Source organism: Nesoenas mayeri (assembly GCF_963082525.1).
Source record: "Nesoenas mayeri genome assembly, chromosome: 11".
NCBI lineage: Eukaryota > Metazoa > Chordata > Aves > Columbiformes > Columbidae > Nesoenas > Nesoenas mayeri.
Window position 1 is genome coordinate 5,621,233 of NC_137563.1, and position 20,848 is coordinate 5,642,080.

Consider the following 20,848-nt stretch of genomic DNA (forward strand, 5'->3'; position numbering starts at 1 on the left):
CTGAGCGTGAGGTCCTGGGTGTGGGCAAGAGCCACCCGGGAACGTGGGGATGGAAGTGACCCCTGCCTGGCTGGGGAAAGGACCTGCCTCCCCTTCCTCCTCCAGCAGTTTCCCAGCCATAGAGCTGCCTCCTTGGCTCCCTGCTGGGCCAGGGAGAAGCTCAGGACATGTGGCCATAGATGGGACAGATGCGTGGAGATGAAGAACAGGAGGCTTAGATGCTGGTTGCTTTGTTTTCATTGGCTTCTGTAAAGCTTTTGCAGCTTCTCTGTATAAACCTTGGTTGTGAACTGTGCTTGTTAGGCTAGCAGGTGGTGATCAAGTGGTTCTCTTCATTTTGCATTCTTAAATTCTGAGCATAAAAGAAAAAAGCATTGGGTAAAAGGATGCAGGGAGCACCGCAATGGAGTCACCTCTGCTCTCGCCTTGGCCGCTGCTAACTCCTGAGAGCAGGAGACATAATTCAGCCCTGGAAACAGGGAGGAGATGGATCTCCCAACCTTCAGGAATTTATTCAGCATTAAGTGCTGGGCAGTGCTGGTCCCCAGCCACTGCTCCTCCTGTCAGGATGGGGAGCTGCAGCCACTGCTCTTGTGGAGGTGTCCCCGGGGCAGCCCTTTGTCACTGCGCTTCGCTTGCTGGAGCGATGGGGTGTACCCAATGAATGCCACACAGCTTTCCTTTGATTTTCATTTTAATGTGCTGAATTGGGTCTGTTTGTAGAGAGAGGGGAGGAGGAGGGCGGTGATTAGGCAGGAGTGGAGAAGCTGAATGTAGCGTGTTTTTTCTGTGCCGTTAATTATATATTTTACATTTCGTATAGCACCTCATCTCAAAATGATTTACAAACTCTGATGGCTTGTGAGGGGGGGCTCCCCCACTTTATCTTTTTCCTTTCCCTCCTGTGCTCTCTGTAATTTCTCCATGCGCCGACCATTTCAATACACGGGTGCCATTGCAGCTGTGCAATAGCAGAGCTTAAACCTCAAAATTTTGCCCTAAGTGTTTGCCCTGTGAGGCTTGTCAGAGCTGGGGAGAAGTCACTCACATCAGGACTTGGCCTCAGGAATTTCACAGAACTATTTGGTTAGGATCTGAAGAGTTCATAGAGATTCTTGGGGGTGGCATCTGGAGCCACTTCTTCCATGGAAGGTGCCATGGGGGAGAAATGCAGCGCTAGTGATAACTGCCACACTTGGAAATCCACAGCAAATTGCCACCTTTGAGCTCCAGGTTTCCCAGGGCTGGAAGGGGCTGAAACCAAACCCCACACATGGGCACTGCCCTTGGGTGCGAACAAGAGGCAAACCTCAGCTGGATGCTAGTGGGCTGAAAGCCCTTGTATTTTTTAAATTTGCTTGTCATTCACAGAGCAAAACCCAGGCTCTGAGACCTCAGGGAGGTTTGTATTTATCATGTGTTTTGTATTTTAGTCCCCAAGACTTTACTTGGACAAAACTTCTGACTTCACTGGTGGCTTTGCTTGAGGCTGGAAAGTTTTATAATTCGCCTTTTAAATTAACCGTGCTTTGGGGAGCTTTTGCTGTTTGATCTGGAGAATATTTGTTGTTCCTGTTCTCCCCATGGCTGTCATGCCAGAGGGTTTTTCTTTCCCCCTGTGCAGATCTTGGGCACAAACACTTCATTTGCTGTCACTTGTAGAGAGGACAACTCCTCTGAGCCAGGGAGTACCTTGATGCCCAGTTGAGCCTGTACTGATGCCAGCTGTCACCTCCCTCCTGTCACCCACCTCCCACAGAGCTGCTGTCCTGCTGTGAGCGAAGGTGCTCCCTGGCACCAGCATCTCTCCTTTGCACTAAGATGTTGCTAGAGCAACATCTTCAGCAAGCAATTTGTCTCTTTATGATGAAGCTTTTCTCCTTCCTCCCTCCTGCGAGCATCCCTGTGCTCTTCGACGTTGTACGGGTTGAGGACGTGCCGATACCCATTACCGTGCTGCAATGAGGAGAGCAAACTCTATATGCTTAATGCAGTATTAATAGTACATTGATGTGATATAGATTTCTGTCACCCTCTATACTAGCGAACATCGCTTATCACGCAGGGATGACAGATGTTTATTCCCAGCCACTTAGCTCTGCATAATGGAATTGCAGCTAAAATATGGAGAGCAGCTCCCTGCCCACAGAGCTGCAGCCCCTCTCACTCCCGCTGTGCAATGCTGTCCTGTGGACTCTTCTCAGTAATATGTCCTTGAGGAGACAGGGATGTGCTCCTCCTTGGAGATGTGCTGTGCTCCCATGGATGGGATGAAGGGCGCAGTAGCCAGCTCTCAGCTGTGACTCACTGGGATTTGTGCAGTTGTCTCTTTGTGCAGGAGGGTCAAGTTTGGCTCAGGGTCCTCTTCCCCTTCCCATCTGAGGGCTACTCAAAGAGCCATGGAAGAAACTGCATCGCCTTGTTTTCTCGTGATGAAGCACCGAGTCTTTGATAAGACGTTCCCCGTGTCTTTATGCTGTAACTCCATGGCACAATGAACAGCACTGGAGTTTGCAATGAGTCCTTCTTCCAGCCAACCTCAGCTTTACCTGAAGGGTTAAACAAAGACCTTGACAATGGGGACACTCCAACCATAAACTAATTTCAGAAGAATAAGCTAAAATAGTCTTTTTCTCCCCATCTTTTTCACATGGAAGAGAAACCAAGTGGCATATCTTCTTGGTAGATGTCAGCAGGGGGAGCGACAGGTTGTGGTGAGTTTGCAGCTCTCTATATTTGGAAATAAACAGATGAGAGGAGAACGGGACTTGTGGAGCAAGCACTTTGGACAGAATATGTGAAGAGGAGATAGGGTGTAGGACCACATAGCTTCCACTTCTGGTTTTAGTAAAGGAAAACATGATCAACCCTCGTTTGTGTCCAGAAAATGGCTATCAATGCTTCTGGGCAGGCAAAGTCAACTCATTACAACAGATCACTTCTGAGAGTAGAAAAACAAGGAGCATCAGCTTGAAATAAGTTCATGAGGCTGCTAGTAGGGCATAATTTTCATATACATGCTTCTTGGCAGTAACAGCAACTTGTAACCTTAGCTCCATCTCCTGATGTTCAGGATTCAAATTTGCAAAATGGGTAATTATGAGTAGCTGGAGGTTTTTTGTGGTGAAAGACTGGTAATGTTTCAGAAGAAACATTTTGGAAGATTGTTTTACTTTAATAGAAGTAATTTATTATCAGCACAATGCATCAGATGGAGATTAGTTCCTGGATATAATCTCTCAAGCTTTACTCAAATGTCACAGCACAATCTTGGAGTTGTTCCGTTTCCTTGTATTTCTTGTCCGACCAAAAAGCTGATCTCAAGAATTACAACAGTCAGAGAAAAAGATCCAAACCTCAATGGAGAAAATGCATCCAGGGGGCAGATCTTTTACAGGTCCCTGTCTGCCTCCCAGCAGTGGATGCTCAGGTCCCACCAGTGCTGTGAAGCCAGAATTTTGGGACAAGTGGTTTGATTTTTGGTGAGGGTCGTTGCCCGACACGACCAGCGCTGGCTGTGTTTTCCAGGACTGGGATGTGTTCTCCACACGGGTGGATCAGCCATCCTTCCGTAGAGTCCTAATGAGCGTTTTTTTTCAACCTCATTTATTACAGGCTGCCCTGACATAATTACATAGTCGAAGTTAGTAATTACATGTATTCATGCTAATTAAGTAATTAGATATAATTACACTAACTGTAAATACATGGTAATCGGCTAAAAAGAAGTACTTTGGAAAAAAAACAAGGCAAATCACACAATAAAAGCGCCATCAGCACTCTTTCACTCAACACCCTGCCTTTATCTTCTATTGCTGTGCAGTTTAAAAGGAACATTGTGGTCATTTCAAAAATCATATTTTTTAAACAAATAGTTTTCCTTATGCCTGCTTCTAATAGGGCTTGAAAACAAAAATGGAAAGGATGTTTACCGTTGCCGCTATAATTTGTTTTTTTGTTTTTGTTTGCCTAGAGTGTTTTGTTCATCCTGGGCATGGGAAGCTAAAAAGTATGCAGCATTTCTATTTTTGGTCACTTCATGTTCCCATTTTTGCCAAAACAACAACATGAAAATAAAGCCATAAATGCTGCTAAAAAAGAAAACTGAACCTGTTGGTAATGGAAAAGAGAAACTTTCCTCCCCTTTTTTTCTATCCTCAGGGATAAGAGGATTTCTTAATTATTGTTTTCATGCAATATAAATGTGGAGCACAGTGTGAAGTGACAGCAACACTCTGCTGCCCAGTGCCCAGCCTGGGGCTGAGCTACAGAGGTCTCAGTCCCTCCTACCAGTCTCTGCTTCTCCTTCCATTCCTCCAGACTTCTCTTTTCCTCTGCCCTCCTTTCACATGAAAACTCCAGGCTCTTCTCCAGCAGGACTCAATGCCCATTCTCCGAAGTAGGCATTTGTGGGTTGAGACTCTTCTGCACTGGGGCTTCTCACTGTCTTATGGTCTTGTCCTTCTCAATCAGCCCATATAAGACACTCTGAGGATTTAATGATGACCCACAAGTAGCTGCATATTCATTGACATGTGTTTTGCTACTTTTTCTGTGTCTCCTTATTCGTACTAGCAAAACTTGGGTTTCTGGCTTGGGTCTGTGGAAAAGCCCTGACCTAAATGCTCAGCTGCTAGCAGGTAGAAGGCATTGGAGGTCCCCGCAATGACCTTCTGCCTCCAAATTTCTCTTTCTTCTGGTTTGTGATTGCCTCTCATAGAAACTACTCTGTGCTCCAAGTGCTCTGGTATGAATGTCCTGCAAAAAGTTTGGATGTTGAAGAAACTCCACAGGCTCTGGCTGGCTGCTTCCAGAGCAGATGTTACAGGTACCTGGAGAAAAGTGTGAGCAACAACAGTTACTGCTTCTGTCACCCCTCCTGGGGCAGGAATGAACTTCTCCTGTGCCCAGCATCGCCTTCTCGTCCCCTTGCTCAGGCTGCAACATCTGACTAACAGGAGATCCCATGGCCAGTGGGATTTGATCCAACCTGCTCAGCTCTTCCCAGCCCTCTCAGCTGTTTTTTTCTCACTTGTGGCTATTTTATGCTCTGCAACGTTTCATCCAGCTCCAAAAGAGCAAATGGAAGAAATCTACTCATTTTCTGAAACTCAGAAGTCCAACCTGCATTTGCAGAGGACGAATGCCCATCCCACCTGTACTTTTGAGTTGCAACCTCATACTCAGCAAGTCAATCTTCAGACCTTCTTATCAGGATGGTGCTACAGAAATGGGAGTTTTTCAGGCTGTCTTGGAAAGGCTGACAGAGTTTATTGCATATACCTTGCCCCACTGCCATCTCTGCAGGTGGTGTCTGTATGGCTGTATCCAGAGAAAGAAAAGCAGCATGGGAAGGTGGGAAATGTGTCTCTGCCTGTTGCCAGCAGCACAGCTCTGCCATGCTCTGGGTGCAGTGTGCACAGCAACTTGGTTTGAACACGAGCTGCTTACCTGCTGCAGCTGTGATTGGGCTTTAGATTCCATCTCTGCTACTTTTGTGTGTGTTTACCAAAAATATTTGTAGCAACACCCAAGATCAAAGTGGCCTGAGAAGATTCCAGCCCTGGTGCAGGCAATGATGCTGGCAGCACAGCTGGTACTGGGTGATGACACATCGGGCACGGATCCATTAGGAAGAGAAACCTTTAACTCAAGGAGAACATGGCTTTGGGCTATAACATTGACCTGCTTCCAGGGACCGTCCCGGTGGTGGAAATACTCCTGGATACAGACAGCAAGTGGACAGGGTGGTGCTTTCTCATGCAAAACTCTGCCTTCTCTGGCCCGAAAACATCTCTGGATGGACCCTTTAATCCTGGTGTCTGTGAAGGCAGCGAGCAGCATTGGCTCACCTGGGGTGATTTCAGAAAGTGAGCCTGTGATGTGTAAACTGTCAAACACTTAACAAGCCAGATGATGGAAGGTCCTGAGCTGGTTTCCTCCTGGATTTGGAGAGGCTCTAGCACAGCAGACTGCTTGTGCTGCCTGGCAGCATCGTCCCCATGTCAAATAGGCTGGACCAGACTTCCCAAGACATGCACCATCTCATGGAGGATGTATATGTGCACTCCTGATACTCAGACTTGCATCCAGCCCCCTGCTTATGTAGGGGTTCATGCACCCTCTCATTGCTTTTGCAGCATCCCCTGGCCCCCACACCAGCCTGGATATGTGGGTACATGGTCCCCACTCGCTCACCTGTGCACTGTGGGTTGGACATATAATAAAACCCTTGCTGAATCAGTTCTCCATCGTTCACCATGGCACAGCTTCCTGCATGGTGACACCGATCACCCAATCATCTCCGCCTCGCGACTGAAGCTGCTGAAGCACATGTGGACTTCTGCTGAGCACCCTCCCAGCTCCGTCTTTCCTTAGCAAAGCCAGGGATGCCATGATGCTCCTGGCTGGGCAGTTCCCCTGCCAGGGATTGCCTGAAGCCATCAAAGATAGTTGCATTTCCAGTTTCTAGTGAGTGTTCAGGGCTTGGCAGCATGAGGGTGTTTCTCACCTGTGGTCTGGCATGAGTCAAGACTAGCCATAACACAGGGAGAGAAAAGGAGTGGGATGAAATGGGGATAAAGCGTGTTTTCATTCCCTACATAATTTGCCATGTGTTCAGATATTGGTGCTTCTCTACAGTTGCGGTTGTAGTGCTCTTGACCCCACAGTGCTCTTAAATCTGAAAGATGGGTCCATGCCAAAGGAAGGAGGGCTCTGTTCATCAGCCAGTACTCCTCGTTCCCAGGGCTTCAGCCCTACAAGACAAGAGATAGCAACAGGGTGCATGACGTGAGGCTACTGCAGACTCGGGCAGCCCTGATGCCCAGGTTATGTTGTGGATTCAAGAGTAGTCTCCTAAGGGTTCATTGATTGTGTGAATTTTGCTGTGGGTTGCTTTAAAAATAGCTGGTGTCTGTATGTGTGTGTGGCTAGAGTTGTCGTACTGATTTCTTTTGGTCATCAGTTAAATATTTGTTGTGCCTTCTAATGAGTTTACTGTGGCTTATGATGCTTGACTGTTGGGACGTACCTGCAGGCTGGAGTAGCTCTGCGTTCCTGGGACAAGGGGTCTGTACCCATGGGGTACCCCTCAAGGCACCAGGAGCTCACAGTCTGCACAGACATTGTGTTGTGACTTTCTAATCTAATCAGGATGGTTTTCAGGTTTAAAATCAAGCGCTCAGAAAGCGTATGGGGATTCATCATGGTCAGACAGGAGCTGTGTCTCTGGTTAGAAGATCGCAGGTTCTCGTTGTTTGTTCATTGTCTGGTTAAATTATGATTCCTAATTAAAGATAGCTGGTATTGTTTAGGAGTTGGAGTGGTTTTGCATGAGCACACATGCAGCAGGAACATTATTAGTAGCAGTGCACTGTGGGACAAGAAGTACAGCTCGGGATCTAGTAGAGAAGCTGTACATCAGTAAAGGTTAAAAAAATAAAAACCTATATTGAGTGCTGCTTTTAGGCTAGATAGCCCCAAATACCCCTTTCAGTCCTGAAAACTGGGGAAAGACCCTTGTAAAAAGGTATTCTGCCTCAAGAGCTTCTCATGACAAAGTGGGTTTTGGTTTCCCAGCATAGCATGGTGTCTGGCTCTGCGAGGTGTTGTGTGCAGGCAGGGATGGCTTGTGCCTCCTGGCAGCACAGCTCTCAGCTTCATACATAATATAACAATAAGACAGAAATTGTCATTTTTAGTTGCTGAACATTTCCAGTCTGCCTCAGCATCCTTCTGGCTGTCTTGCTCTCATCAGTCGTGGGTGTGAACAGGCACGTGAGGTTCACCATCAGTTGGGCTGGTGGGATGGAGGAAGATGCTGCTGCTAATAGGAGTGCAAATTTACCGGTGCAGTCCTGAAGCTTTGACTGAAGCAGCTGTCTCGCACCGCTGTTAAGCGTAAAGTACTAACCTTGTTGAACTTGGCGTCATTTACTGTAGTGAACAGACTGGGCTGAGAATTCAGCAAACCCATTTCCATGTGTAGCTGATGTAAGATTTGTATGCAAGTGTCTCAAGGTGAAAAGCACATTGGATTCACAGCATGTAAGGATTGCTCTCAATGCCCAGGCTTGTCTCCCATTAAGGCAGAGTTTATTGCATAATCCATTTTTAGATTCCTGCACACTCATTCCTAAACAGACTGCAAGTTACCTGATGCTGAACCCTGCTTGAATCTGTTTTTCGGGCCCCTTCTCCTTGGCCCTACCTAGATAAATCTGCTTAAAAGACAGGAGCAAATAACGACTCAGTGAAGGCGTGAAAATTTCTGTATGTACCACATCAACGATCGGGGTGTCCTGCTGTCTGCAGCTAAGCGTGGTCAATACAGGATGCAGTACTCGAACTAAGAGATAACTTACGTTCATGTATACCCAGCTTTTCCTAATGTTCGTTCCACGTTCCTATTTGTTGCTGACATTGCGGCAGTACCTGCATCTCTCTACCACAGTTGTGAGTCTGCAAAAATGTCACACCTTTCTTACAGCCCTACTAACCTTTTTTTTCCCCCTCTATGAATCGGAGCACTGAGTCTGAAGGTTACCGTGCCTACCTATTTTTCTGTATTTAGATGTATCAAATATATATGTTGGATCTACTTGAAATGTAGTATTTTACAATGTTTGGGTACCTGTTGTTTTATTGCTAGTACATTTTAAGAGGCTTTACATCATCCTTCACTGCCAGCCACCATACCTCCTTTTTTTCCCTTTGTGAGGAAAAAGGGATCTATTTAATTATTTTTTTCCCTACAATCATCTCTGAAATTCAGGACAAGCAGTTTCCCTGTCTCCCATAAGTGTGACTAGGAGACAAAGCAGCTAGGTCTCCTAAGTATATATGGCAAATCTTCAATTAGAAGAAAACACTGGAACAAAATTACTTCCGACTTTGTTTCCCTTCCCCCAGCCTTTCCCACCCATCTACCTCCCTCTTGCAGGATTAAGCTGAGCTAATCCTCAGATGAGCAAGATCTTTGGGAAAGCAAAGAAGTGAAGTAAAACCAAGGGAGGAGAAAGAAAAATCCTTCACACTCAACACTAATAAGGAAATTACAGGCGTCCTACATTATGAATTGGATGAATTTTTAATGGTTAGAAATGCAGTTGATTTATAATGCATCCATCCTGGACTGCAGGGACTGTTGCCAGCTACTAAATAAAAGACAGACCCTTTGTATTAAAAATATCAGTCATTTTACATCTCTGCAATGTAATTGATGTGGAGCATTGAGCAAGTGGAGATGATGGCCATCAGGTGTATACCAAAACAAAGGACCTCATGCTTCAAGCAATACCTGAGGTCTTGATACACTAGAACGTTGCAGCCCAATCTTCAGGTCTTCTCTTGGATGGGCTACAGCTTCTGCTCTATGCTATTGCTCACAATCCAAGACCAAAATAAATAAAAAACTTGGCAAAAGGCTCCATGATTTTAAAAGTTTATTTTAAAGCCTATCTTAGGGCTCTGTTTGATGTGTCTCATGCTCTAGGACAAGTTAGTTACCACCATGCAGCAGATGAAGCTCCATCTGAGGTGTCTGTCCAAGGCTTCCTTCCTACACGAGGAAGGAGATAGGATGCTTTGGGTCTGCCCCATGTTAGATGCCTTGTTCAGGATGAGGGAGATAGTGCTGTCTGTTCTCTCGATGGTCCAGGTGATCGACACAGATGGGGTGAGCCTTGCTCAGAGTCAGAGATCAACATGAAGTTGTACAAATCCCATCACAAATGTTCACAGTGAGGGTTGTGTTAAAAATAAGTCCTGGGCAAATTCCAGAGATGGGATGGGGTGGAACTGTCCTGTTCTCATGCCAGATCCTAGCAAAGCTCAAATGTCAGGAAAACCTTATTGAGAGCACAGCACGCAGCTGAGTATTCGAGGGATGGGATATATTTTTATCCTCTTCTTAATGAGGTGAAGTAACCTGGCATCTTGTACCTTCACTATTTCCTAGAAAGAGGCATTTCTCCTTACAGCTCATCAAGGGACTGCCAAGCATCTTCATCTCCATTTTATGTATGAGGAGAGGTAGCTGGAAAGACATCAGTTTCCTCAAGGTCACACCAGGTTGGTGACAGATAAAGGTCTGGCCCATGTTCAGCCCACTGGACCATGTTGTGTATTTATGAGTGAAGACCTGAAGTCCTTTTCCAGCCAGTCTTTTGGAGTCAGGAGTTTAGATGGGCAAACAAGTTTTGGAGCTATCAGCTGTATATCATGATCCCACAAAACAGAAATTCTGAGCTTTTCCTGCTCCTTGTCAGAAAGGTTAGATCAAATTCTCTCTTTCCACCTTCATGGGGGCCATGCTACACACTATCATGTTTATGCTTTGCTCTTTCAACTAATTCTGAAGAGACCTTTCCTTGCAGGCCTCCTAGGAGCTCTGCCGACCCCATTCCACCTCGGCATTGCCTCCTGGCCCACTTGGTTGGAGTTGGTGTTGGTTGGAGCCCAAGTGCTGGGCTCAGAGGAAGAGCAGTTATTTTTTACCTTGGCTTTATTTCCTGGCTGAAGGAATTGAATGAGGATCCTGGGATACGAGCCTTGCTGCCCAAGGAAAGCGCCGCGCTCCAAGATGTAGACTTGCATATTGACCTGGAGGAAGGAAGCGCTTATTGCCTTATTTATTACATTTCCCCATAGCAGCGTAAATACTATATCCATGATAGATATAGATCTTACAAATAATATAGAGATTTGAACTAAGTAATTGCAGTGCTTTTTTAATACAAGAGATCCTCAGTGTCAAGTAGTATTAATGATCTGTCTTGACGCGGTCTCTGCAGAGAGCAATTGCAAACCCCAGTTCCGTGAGAATTTGAGAAATTGGGAGAGAAATTCTAATATGCTGTTCATCCCCTCTGTTCCTTTTGGGACACTCCAGAAAGAGTATCCTGTCTGCTGATTTATTTTTTTTTCTCAGCTTTCCCTAGACCCTCCAAGGATGAGAAGGCTAAGTGAGTTTTGGGAAAAGAAATCCCTTTTGTAGGCAGGCTGGGCTGGGCTGTCAGAGGAGACAACTTGGGGAGGAAATGTAATACAAAGATTTTCGCAGCTCCCTGTGGTCACTAACAGTTCTCCGGACATTTCTGGAAGACTAAAATAATTAGTTATGGTAAAATAGCTAAATTCAAGCAGAGGCAATGATATTCTATGTCTCTGCTGTTGTGAGTCTGGTCTCTTCTCTGTAGCTTTAATTTGAAGCCCTCCTTTCCACTTGCTCTCTGAAAACCTTCTGCAGCCTTGCTATTAAACAGGTGGCTACATTATTATGAGGAATTCTCTATAAAGTCCACCTTTTAATGCCTTAGAATCTTTAGGGGTTAATTTAAGATATTAATAATTATTGAGATTTAACACCTAATACTTCTTTGCAATTGTGTCACTGTGGGGAAAGGGATAACAGGATGGTACTTGTGGGATGTGCGGTGGGTCATTTTGTGCCTTGTATCATATTTGCAGAGGACTGGTAGCCCGGCTGGGTGGTCCTTGCTTTCTGCTGTAGCTGCAGAGCCCTAAGGCCTCTTTAATTTAATGGAGCTGTCTGAGAAAGTTATGAATACCTTTTCAATTTATTTTTTTCCCCCAAACATAACATCTCAAGCCTTGAATCAGGCTGTGAATGTTTTCCATTCCTCTCTTTCTAGCTGTGTTCCTCTTCTATGGTTATTTCTTTCCTTTTTCCACCATTGGTCTTTTAACAGGAACAAAGGCAGGGGAGACCCGTGGACTCAGTAGCCCGTGTTCTCACGTTGTCAGTCTTGGAGGAGCAGGTCTTGCTGACCTCTGTGGGCTCAGGTGTTTCTTTGCTACAGGAATGGTAGCTCATTAACACTCTCTGCCCTGCAGATAACTTTTATTGATCATCAGCTGCTTAATCAAAAACTCTATCACAGTTTGTTTCGATTATTCTTTTCTGTCTCTTCGTCTCTGGAGAATCAGCTTAGCGAAACTTAATGTACTCATTACGCAGTTGGGGAAACCACTGCCACAGACTGCTATGTAAATCATTGGGTTTATGAAGGTTTGTGTCCTCCTTCCTCCATGTAGCAGGATGAATATATTGGGTGCATATTGGGTGCCAGAGACATCCCTCCCATCTCGTAGTGGGTCTTTGGGTCAAAGCAGCTTTGTGGAGTTCTCTCTGCTGACGATTGCTCAGCACCTGAGTGATGAGGACTTTCCTATGGGAGACTGAGCCCTCAGGAGAGGGGATCAGAGAGCTGGGACAGGGTTAAACTGTGAAACAGGGCACAGACAAGGGATGTTTGAGAGATGTGGGGTGGGAGCAGAGCTGAGTGCCAAACCACAATGACCAAGGTCCGCACAGCTGGACTATGCTTTTTTGGTTTTTATTTTCTGATGATCTGTGTGCAATGTATATATAGACGCAGAAGTGGTGACTTACAGCAAAAGTAGGACGTTAAGTCCCCTATCTAAACAGATCTCAGCACTCCTGAAATCAGCACCTTAAGTGTGTTGCTGTTGGGCATTTTGCTGACGCAGTGAGGGCCATGGCTGGAAACCTGCTCTGCAAATAATGGCTTTACCTTTTTGGAAGCATCAGGGTGCTGGGGAGGAAAAGCGAGGAAGCTGTGCAGGAACTAGCAAAGATATTTCCCGGCACTTGCCATGTTTTTAATGAGCAGGGCTGAGGCACTTGCCATGTTTTTAGTGACCAGGTCTGAGAAGTGGTAAGCCAATTTGACCGGGAACACAGGAAGGGCATGAGAGGGAAGCCCTGAGACAGGGGTGCTGCTTGTTTCTGCTGCTCCAAACTTATCTCACACTCTAGTTATGCCTGATGTCCTGATATGATCCATTTTCCCATTGTCTTTTAATGTTTACTACATAAAATCATTCTCCTTGATCCTATACACTATCAGGGCTACATATTCTGTGGTGGTTATGGTGTTTGCAATGACCTAATTTGATTGCGGGGGGTCGTGTCCTGTATAATGTTCTCTCGTTTTCTCAGTAGTCGATACAAACTCAATTTTATTTTCTTTGAAAAGAAAGGAAATGGGGGCAGGAGCCCAGCATCCACGGCCACGCTTACACCTGCAGCTCTTACCTTGTTGCCTGGTTGTGAAGCCGCGATGGCACATGTAGTTTAGCCTGAATGGGACCTGCAGGCTCTTTTATTTTTTTATATTTTTTTCTTGCTGGTACTGAAGGGGAGAAAGGATGGAAGCTACAGCCGAGAAAGGCACTCATTTATAGCTGCTGGCACCTCTGATTTGCCTCAAGGAGTCATTATTCCAGCAGGCTGGACCCTTGATGGAGCTTATCTCTGGAGGGGAGGGTTAGCTGTGTCTCCCATGGGATGGGGGTGAGTGTTTAGCTTTCTCCTTTTGTCTCCAATTAGATGCTCGGTCCTTTGTATCTCTGTGTTTCATGTGCCTCAAAGACCCTTAACCTGCCTCATACCACTGTTATTTATGGGTAGCTCAGAGGCGAAAAGGAGGGTCTGGTCTCTACTTGTGTGGCTGATTTGCATGTGTAAGAAGCCTGTGGTTTCAGGAGTGGTGGCAGCAGCCCAGGTCTCCTGGCCCTGCTGGTCTCTTTGACATCTCCAGGGCTGTAGCTTGGTGAGCCGTGGCAGGGCTTGCTCATCAACTGGAAGTGTCTCTGTGTTTTTGTAGAGCTTGTTCAGAAGACGGTGTTTTTTCAACAGCTCTTAAAGGAGATATCAGCCTTGTGTTTGCTCTGTGGGGAAAAGAACCTGCTTTTGCAAAGTGAGGACTGCAGCAAGGGCTTAGCTCTGGCTCACAGGCCATCTCTGCCAGCGGGGATTGATGGTGTGGCAAATTATTCAGCTGAGATTTTTCATTGCTGTTTTCCTTCTGGGTTTTGAATTTTCTTCCTTTGCTCTCAGGATATTCTGCACTCTCAGCCCTGCATCCTCCTGTTCTGTTGGGTGTTCGCTGCACTTTGGATTAAAATGGGTTCTTTGTGGTGACAAAGCAGGAGTCAGAGAATCATTGGCAGGCAAAACAGACCATGATTTTGCAGCTTTAGATGCAGGTAGGAGTTGAATAAATGAGTCAGCAGATCTGTGTTCCTGTTGTGCCACCAAGCAGGCTCCTTTGGCTTGGGTGAAGGATTTAGTTGGTGGTAGGAGGAGGCCAGGCAGTGGAGTGGCAGTGATCAGTACAGCCGGGCAAGGACCAAGGGAACGGGATGGTGAGGCTCGAGGGCAGAAGCAGAGGGAGCGGGTTGTACATCGGCCACTTGTGTGATCCTCCTTGGCAGGATACCAGGTCTCCATGGGCCAAGCGCCTGGCCCAGTCGAGCCAATGTCCCCGATTTGTTCTCAGTTTCAAAATATTTAATCAGAGAATCAAATATGAAGTCTCTTTAAGAAGGGACTGGCACACAGCAGCTGGCTGAGTGTCGCGATCAATGTAACCACTGTGGAACGTTTCCTGCAGAAATATTACATCCTCTCTCATTTACTTGATGATCTTCAGGGTGAATCAATCAAAAGATGCCGCACACAAATAGTTCAGCTTGTGATCCTGTGGGTCCATTAGAGAGACATTTGCTCCATGTTAATGGACCTGTTGATTAACAAACAAACCATTGCTTTTTAAATAAAAAGCTGTTTCTTGATGGCAATTGTTAGCATTTGCTTTTCTGCTGCCCCACCTCCCCTATGTACAGTTCTCTGTGCCAGAGAAGGCAACTGCTGCAACAAAACCCAGATCTGCACTGCTGTAGAGAAAAGTACTTGCATCTCACCCAAGCAGTTATCAAAGGTGTATCTTCTCCTGGAGGCTGGAAAGGACAGAAAGACTTATTTGTACTCAGCATGTGATTTCACCACTGTGTGTCATTTGTCCTGTTAATTGTGTTTTCTGCACCCATCTGGCTTGGCATTACATGTCCTGTTGGATTCCAGCGATTTCCAAGGAGGATCTCAACCTGGCATCCCCAACAGGTCAACTCCCTTGAGGAGTCTGTCTTGGCTTTTACATGCATGGGAGGTTTTTATTTGGGTCTGTAGAGCCTCTAGTCTGTTGGAGCAATACTGTGTTCATTTCCTTCCCCTACAACATGGATATTTTCCTAGTCTCCACATTTTCTGGGTGAAAAATTGCTCATGTTGTAGTGTTAATTCTTACTTTTCTGATACTAAAATGGCATGAACCCCAACTGGCATTTTAAGCACTAGGAGATCAGGATGATGCCTGCTGCACAGAAGATGTCTTTACCCACTGGATCAACCTGAGTGGACCCAACTCAGTGATGACCAGAGCTATGCAGACAACTAAAAAGTATGTTTGGTGCTGCCAGAGCTCTGGTGTGGCACTGAAAACATGAGCTAAACCAGGATAGACCACCGTGCTGAGCCACGTACTATCACTAATTTCAGAGAGGCAGTCATGCAGCAGAGCTGACCAGCCCAAAAGGACCAGGGTTGTGGCTATGGGTTACATTTAGCCTCATGCTGGTAGTTGTTCTGCTTTTTGGGATATGTATTTGGACCATTGCTGCTTAGCCAGCAGCTGTGGGGGCATTTGTTCCCCCCAGGCTGCTGGTGCAAAGCAGCCATTGTTCAGTCTGGCAGACCAAGCATCACTCCGTCCCGCTGCAAAGGGGACCAACATCCCCTGTGTCATTTGTTTAGCTCCATCACTTGATTGCTACAAACCAACTCACCCAGAGCTGTCCTTCGTAAAGCTGGTGGGAGTCAGAGTGATGAAGCAGTTAGTGGATGAGGGCAGCAGAGTGAAAACCATTTGGCGTTTCTATCCTGATTCTTCTGGGTGCCTTTAATTAGCATGATTGCTCAGCATGCGATTTTGCCATGTTCTTTAGCTCCCCTGGTTAGAATAATTATTCCCCCAGCTCCTTTTGTTCCAATTCCTGATCGCTTACAAAGTCTCCTGTTAAAAGCCATTAAATCCGTAATGTAAAGTGAGAGTAAACGTTCGGCGGCGTTATGCTCTCAGCCCCACACGTGTGTGCTCACGCTCTCTGCAGCCCTCTCCTCTGCTCCTGGCCACGTGCTCCGTGCTGCAGCATCCCCCTCTGCTTTTCTCTCGCACGCTTCTCCGCTGGCCATCCCACGTGTCCCACATGCAGCAGGTTGTGTGCACACTCTCCTTTGCTTTCTGCTGGTGATTTTTGGTATCGCTCAAGCTCAGTTTGCTCTGCACGTAGGCTGGTTTTTACTGAGGTTGAATTTATGGCTGTGGACTGTGATCTCGTACATTGAGTTGCATGTGCAAGTGTGGAGGTGCCATATTAGAAGTGTATGGTTTTGCATGCTTTTGCCCCAGTGTGGGCAGCTCTTGCTTCAAGGGGCAGCATACGTAGAGGAGGACATGTTTAGCCTGTGGTGGCAGGCAGGACTTCTGATGATAGATGATGGATAAGAGGAAATAACTTATTTTCTAAGTAAAGCTGTTTCCCTTTTTCTCAAGCATGGAATCCTCTGGCAGAGTAAAAACAGGTTGTGTTCCCGGTAGTTTCCATGTTGCAGTGTCTCCCCATCCAGAGGCTGGGAGCTCAGCCCTTTCCCTGTCCCTCATCTCTACTGATATTTGATCAGCACATGCCGGTGACACAAGTGGGGCAGACACACAAAGGCTTGCACAGAATTATATGGTGTGAAATAAGATTGGGCTGAAGTGCTTTAAATGCCTTGTGTGTTTAGGTGACTTGATATGAGAGGGAGAGGAGACATATTTTCAGACCCCAAATGAAACTGGATCAGAGAAAGGCCTGGCAGTCATGTAGATCATTAAGCTTGGAGCTGGCTGCTGGAGTAAAAATTCACAGCTAGATCACTTGCTGGAAAAAGCTTCTAGGAAAGAAATCCTGATCCTTCCTCCCTCCTTTGAATGAAGACTTCTAATAGACAACAGCCATGTGTTTTGGGCTTAGGTCTTGATTTGCTGCCATGCGGTGATGTGCCAGACCTTCCTCACTCTGCAAATCATGGTGGCATGAAGATATCCTTGCACAGCAGCAGCCACCTTCCCAGCACCCCTCCATGGTTGGGGGGCTCCCCACTCACCTTGTCTCTGCCTTGCTGGATGCAAGAGTTCTTCTCAGGATTTTGTGTCTTCTCTTGCAAAAAATATGCTGTGTTTCATGTATATTTTGTGGGAGCAAAGCCGTTTCTCCCCTCCTGCAGAAGGAAAGCCACCACGAATACCTGCCACTCATTTGGTGGGCAGTACCCGCATTGTTCCCTGGGAGCAGGGAACAATGCATGATCCTAGTGCAAACCTGTGTTTGTCTGTTTGCTGTCCCCTTCCCTGGGGAAAGCACAGCCCTCCTGTGCCCTGGGGCGTGTGTTTTAGAGCTTGCCTCATACTGGCAGGCACCAAAATGTGGTCTTGAAACAAAGCCTGGACCTGGGAGCTCTCCCCTGGGAAGATTAATGACACTCTTCTGATATATTTTGGTTCAGAAGGCAACTTGTTTTGAGAACCATCAAGTGGGGCAATTATTAAGAGAAGAGGAGCTGTGGTGGCATCCTTCATTTCCCAAACAAGCAACAGAGTGGAAGCACTGGAGAAACACAGACAAAGGACAATAATTCCAGACAGCACAGCATCCAAGCAGCCTAAAAAATCAACAAAACCTCATTCCTCGAGGCTCCCTGCTGTTCTCACTGTGTTTTTGCCCTCAGCTCTTCCTGTTCCCATTTACGACTCCTCTGTATTCCTCGGTGCCTCCTCGCCTGTCGAGATCTCCCACGCTCCTCGGTTTCTATCCTCAGCTTGTGAACTCCACTAAATCAAATTTCCCCACAGGATGCTTCTCCCGACAACTTGAGGCTCTTGGGCTTGTACTGCTCCTGGGCTTCCTGGAGGGCAGCTCTGGCCTTTCTAGATGACATAAGGTATTGTCGGAGCAGATGGCAAAGTAAAGAGACTTGAGCAAGCAAGAATTTATCCTGGGCCTTGATCAGCTCCTCCACCAGCCTCCTCCTGAGCAGGAGAGCATTGTTGACACTGCCTGGGCAAGGAAGGCGCCAGGTGCAGACTGCAGCAGCTGTGTGCTTTCCTATGCACCGTGTGTGTGTCCTTTGGCTTTCATATCCTGGCACTGTGGCTTTACTGAGTGCTTCTGTCTCCTTCTAGACCCCAGGTCTCCTGGCAAGGACAGGAGTCTGGAAGCTGGGGCTGTTCCCTATTGAGTGCCCACGCCTGTATGAGTTCCTCCAGGGACCTTGGAGAAACTCTGGTCCTGCTCTATGTCACCGTTTTGCCATCTACATAACGAATATAACATCTCCTGCCTCCCCAGGGAACGAGCAAGGCATAACAAATTAATGTTTATGAAGCACTTTCTGGCTGAAAAGAAGTTTGCAACAGGGCTGTTGCTGTTCTAACTTAGAGGCTTCCTTTGCTGGTTGGCTCTTTGATGTGATGATCTGTGGTACTGGTGGATCAGCTCTACCATAATTGGAATTAATCAGCAATTAAGGAACACGAGCCCAACCAGATTCGTTCCCAGTGGATGTTCATTTCTGGGCAGATTAGTCAGTGGTTTCAATAACTCTTTGTAAAATGCTTAGGGTAACTATTGCTGTCTGAAGCAGCTGGGGAACAGAGGCGGTGTCAGAGGGACGAGAATACCTGTCGGGCAAAGTGGAAATGTGAAGCACTTGTAACGCTGTGCTCAGTGCTTAAATTGGCAGCACTCTGAGGGATGACTTGAAAAAAAAAAATATTAAAAATTGACAAAAGAATATATTTGAAAACCAAAGTGATGAAAAGGTTGTATTACTTATTACTTGTTGGGATGAGATCTTTCATGCCAGGTCCCACAGGCTTTGTGGAGCACAGAAGCAGGAGAAATGGGGACTCGTGGAGGCAGGAGATCTTGTTACTCTTCCAGGCAGTGAGAATTGCAGAGGAGAAGGCTTCTGGACTTAACAGTGCGAGCACACAGAGGGACAGAGACAGGGCAATAGCCTGATAACACCTGGGATGTCAGCGGCCACCAGACTCTTGGGCATTTCAGAAACAACTTCCTGGAGCTCGTTCTCACAGCTGACCTATAAATGCCAAGAGTTTTGCCACGCACATTTGCATAGCGGTGGATGTTATGAGGGACAAAATGAGCCATCCTCTTTGCTCAGGTACCTTCTCTCTGACCCAGTACAACTTAACTAAGGCAGAGACTAAACTCTGCATGTTGTGGGTGAAACTGCTGTGTACCCAGTCCTTCCCCTTTCCCTGGTCCTCTTACGAGTCTTTCACATACTCTGGCTTCAATCTAATGAAAACAAAACCGAAGAGGCCCAACTGATCTGGCTGCTTTCCATCATACAGTTGGGCCTCCAAGTGGCTTTAAATAGCTGCACCTCTGGGCAGTCTGGAGAAAAGCATCAGTGGTGCCTCTGGACAGGGAGGGAAGCTTTAACCCAAATCACAGGGCATCTCAGACCTGAAAATCACCTTTTTGTTTTGTTCTTGGTCTTAATTTTTTTTTATTATTATTTTTTTTAATTTAAATTTTATACCCTGGTAAGTTCTTTCCTACTTTGGGGCTTTTCCTAAGGGGGATTGGTGGGGAATCTTGGAGCTCTGCCTCCTGAGCTATCAGGCTACATCATTTAGCGTCTTGGAACTACTCCATCCATGAAGGAGTTCCAGAGAAAACAAACTTGTGATCCTGGCTAATATGAATATGGCCCACATTAACAGTGACAACAGTAGAAATGCGGTGGATACTGGAATTCCTTCGACCAAAGGTTTGATGAATCTCACAAAGTCTTAAAGTGTTCACTGTGTGGAAATCTGTGGACGCTATCCTTTTCTCAAGGAACATTGTTCAGCTGTTGAGTGCCTGTGGTATATTCCTAACCCTTCCTCTGCTCTAGTTAAGTATGAGAGAAATTTGTGTGGAAATGGGATCTTCTGGACCCTTTTGCTTCTGCTGTTTCTCTTACTCTCAGCTGTCTTTTCCCTTTCCTGCCCTCAAAAGCACATGCAGTGCTGTGATCCTCTGCTCGTGGGTTTTGGGTTGTGGAGAAGATGAAGATGCCACAAACTGTAGCTAGAGCTCCGCCTAGCACATTCCCAAGAGGTTTCCAGTGATGTCAAGTCTCATTGACTAAAGTGGGAGACTCTTATGCCTGAGGTTAAACCATGGAAAATGAACAAAGATACAAGGTGAGCTGCTGTGGAGGGGACTAATGACCCTGTCTCCATGCAAATGAACAATCATAACCATTTCTGTAGCTCTCAGAGACATTCTGTGGATCTTAGAAGAGGAGTTTTCTATTTGAGGATCTGCTTGAGATCTGCGTGTTGGTGTAAAATTAATCTGTGGGCTGAATTTTCTTGCGATTCTCTGTTGTGGTCAACACTGCTGGGCTGGTGTGGATGAGAGGAGGTCTAGGCTCTTCAACTTTACCTTGAACAGTAGAGGAGATGATGTGCTAATCTGTGGCTGAGAGCATCAGGCAGAACCTCATAGTGCGCTTCTGCTGGGCTTCTGTGACCTGCTGTGTTGTGGTGAGCAAGGACTCAGGCTGGGTTTTATCTTGCCCTGCTGTAAGTTGTGGAGGAGGAAAAAAAGATGGGTTTGTATCATAGCCCTGCAGATGAACCCATCCGTGACAGGAAACCTGGATTGCTGTGTTGCTTTGCCTTCAGATATAGACATATCAGTCCTGACTTTGACTAGACGGATGGCTCCTTCGCTCTGGATGCAGGCCAGGCTTGATGGTTTTCATGCCGCCTTTTGATGCTATTCATACTTCATATCTGTGCATAGAGAAAGATAAAATGTACACAGTTGTTGGAGTCTCCTGTTGCTTTTCCTTTGTATCATAAATTCTGCTGTTACACGGGAGATGAAAGCT

General features: G+C 46.3%; 1 protein-coding gene across 4 annotated transcripts in view; it reads left to right on the forward strand.

Moving 5' to 3' along the window:
- The window catches only part of NTRK3 (neurotrophic receptor tyrosine kinase 3), a gene marked incomplete at its 5' end in the record, with an annotated part of 209,275 nt that overhangs the window by 113,865 nt on the left and 74,562 nt on the right, over positions 1 to 20,848 (forward strand). The gene's annotated exons all lie outside the window — the stretch shown is intronic.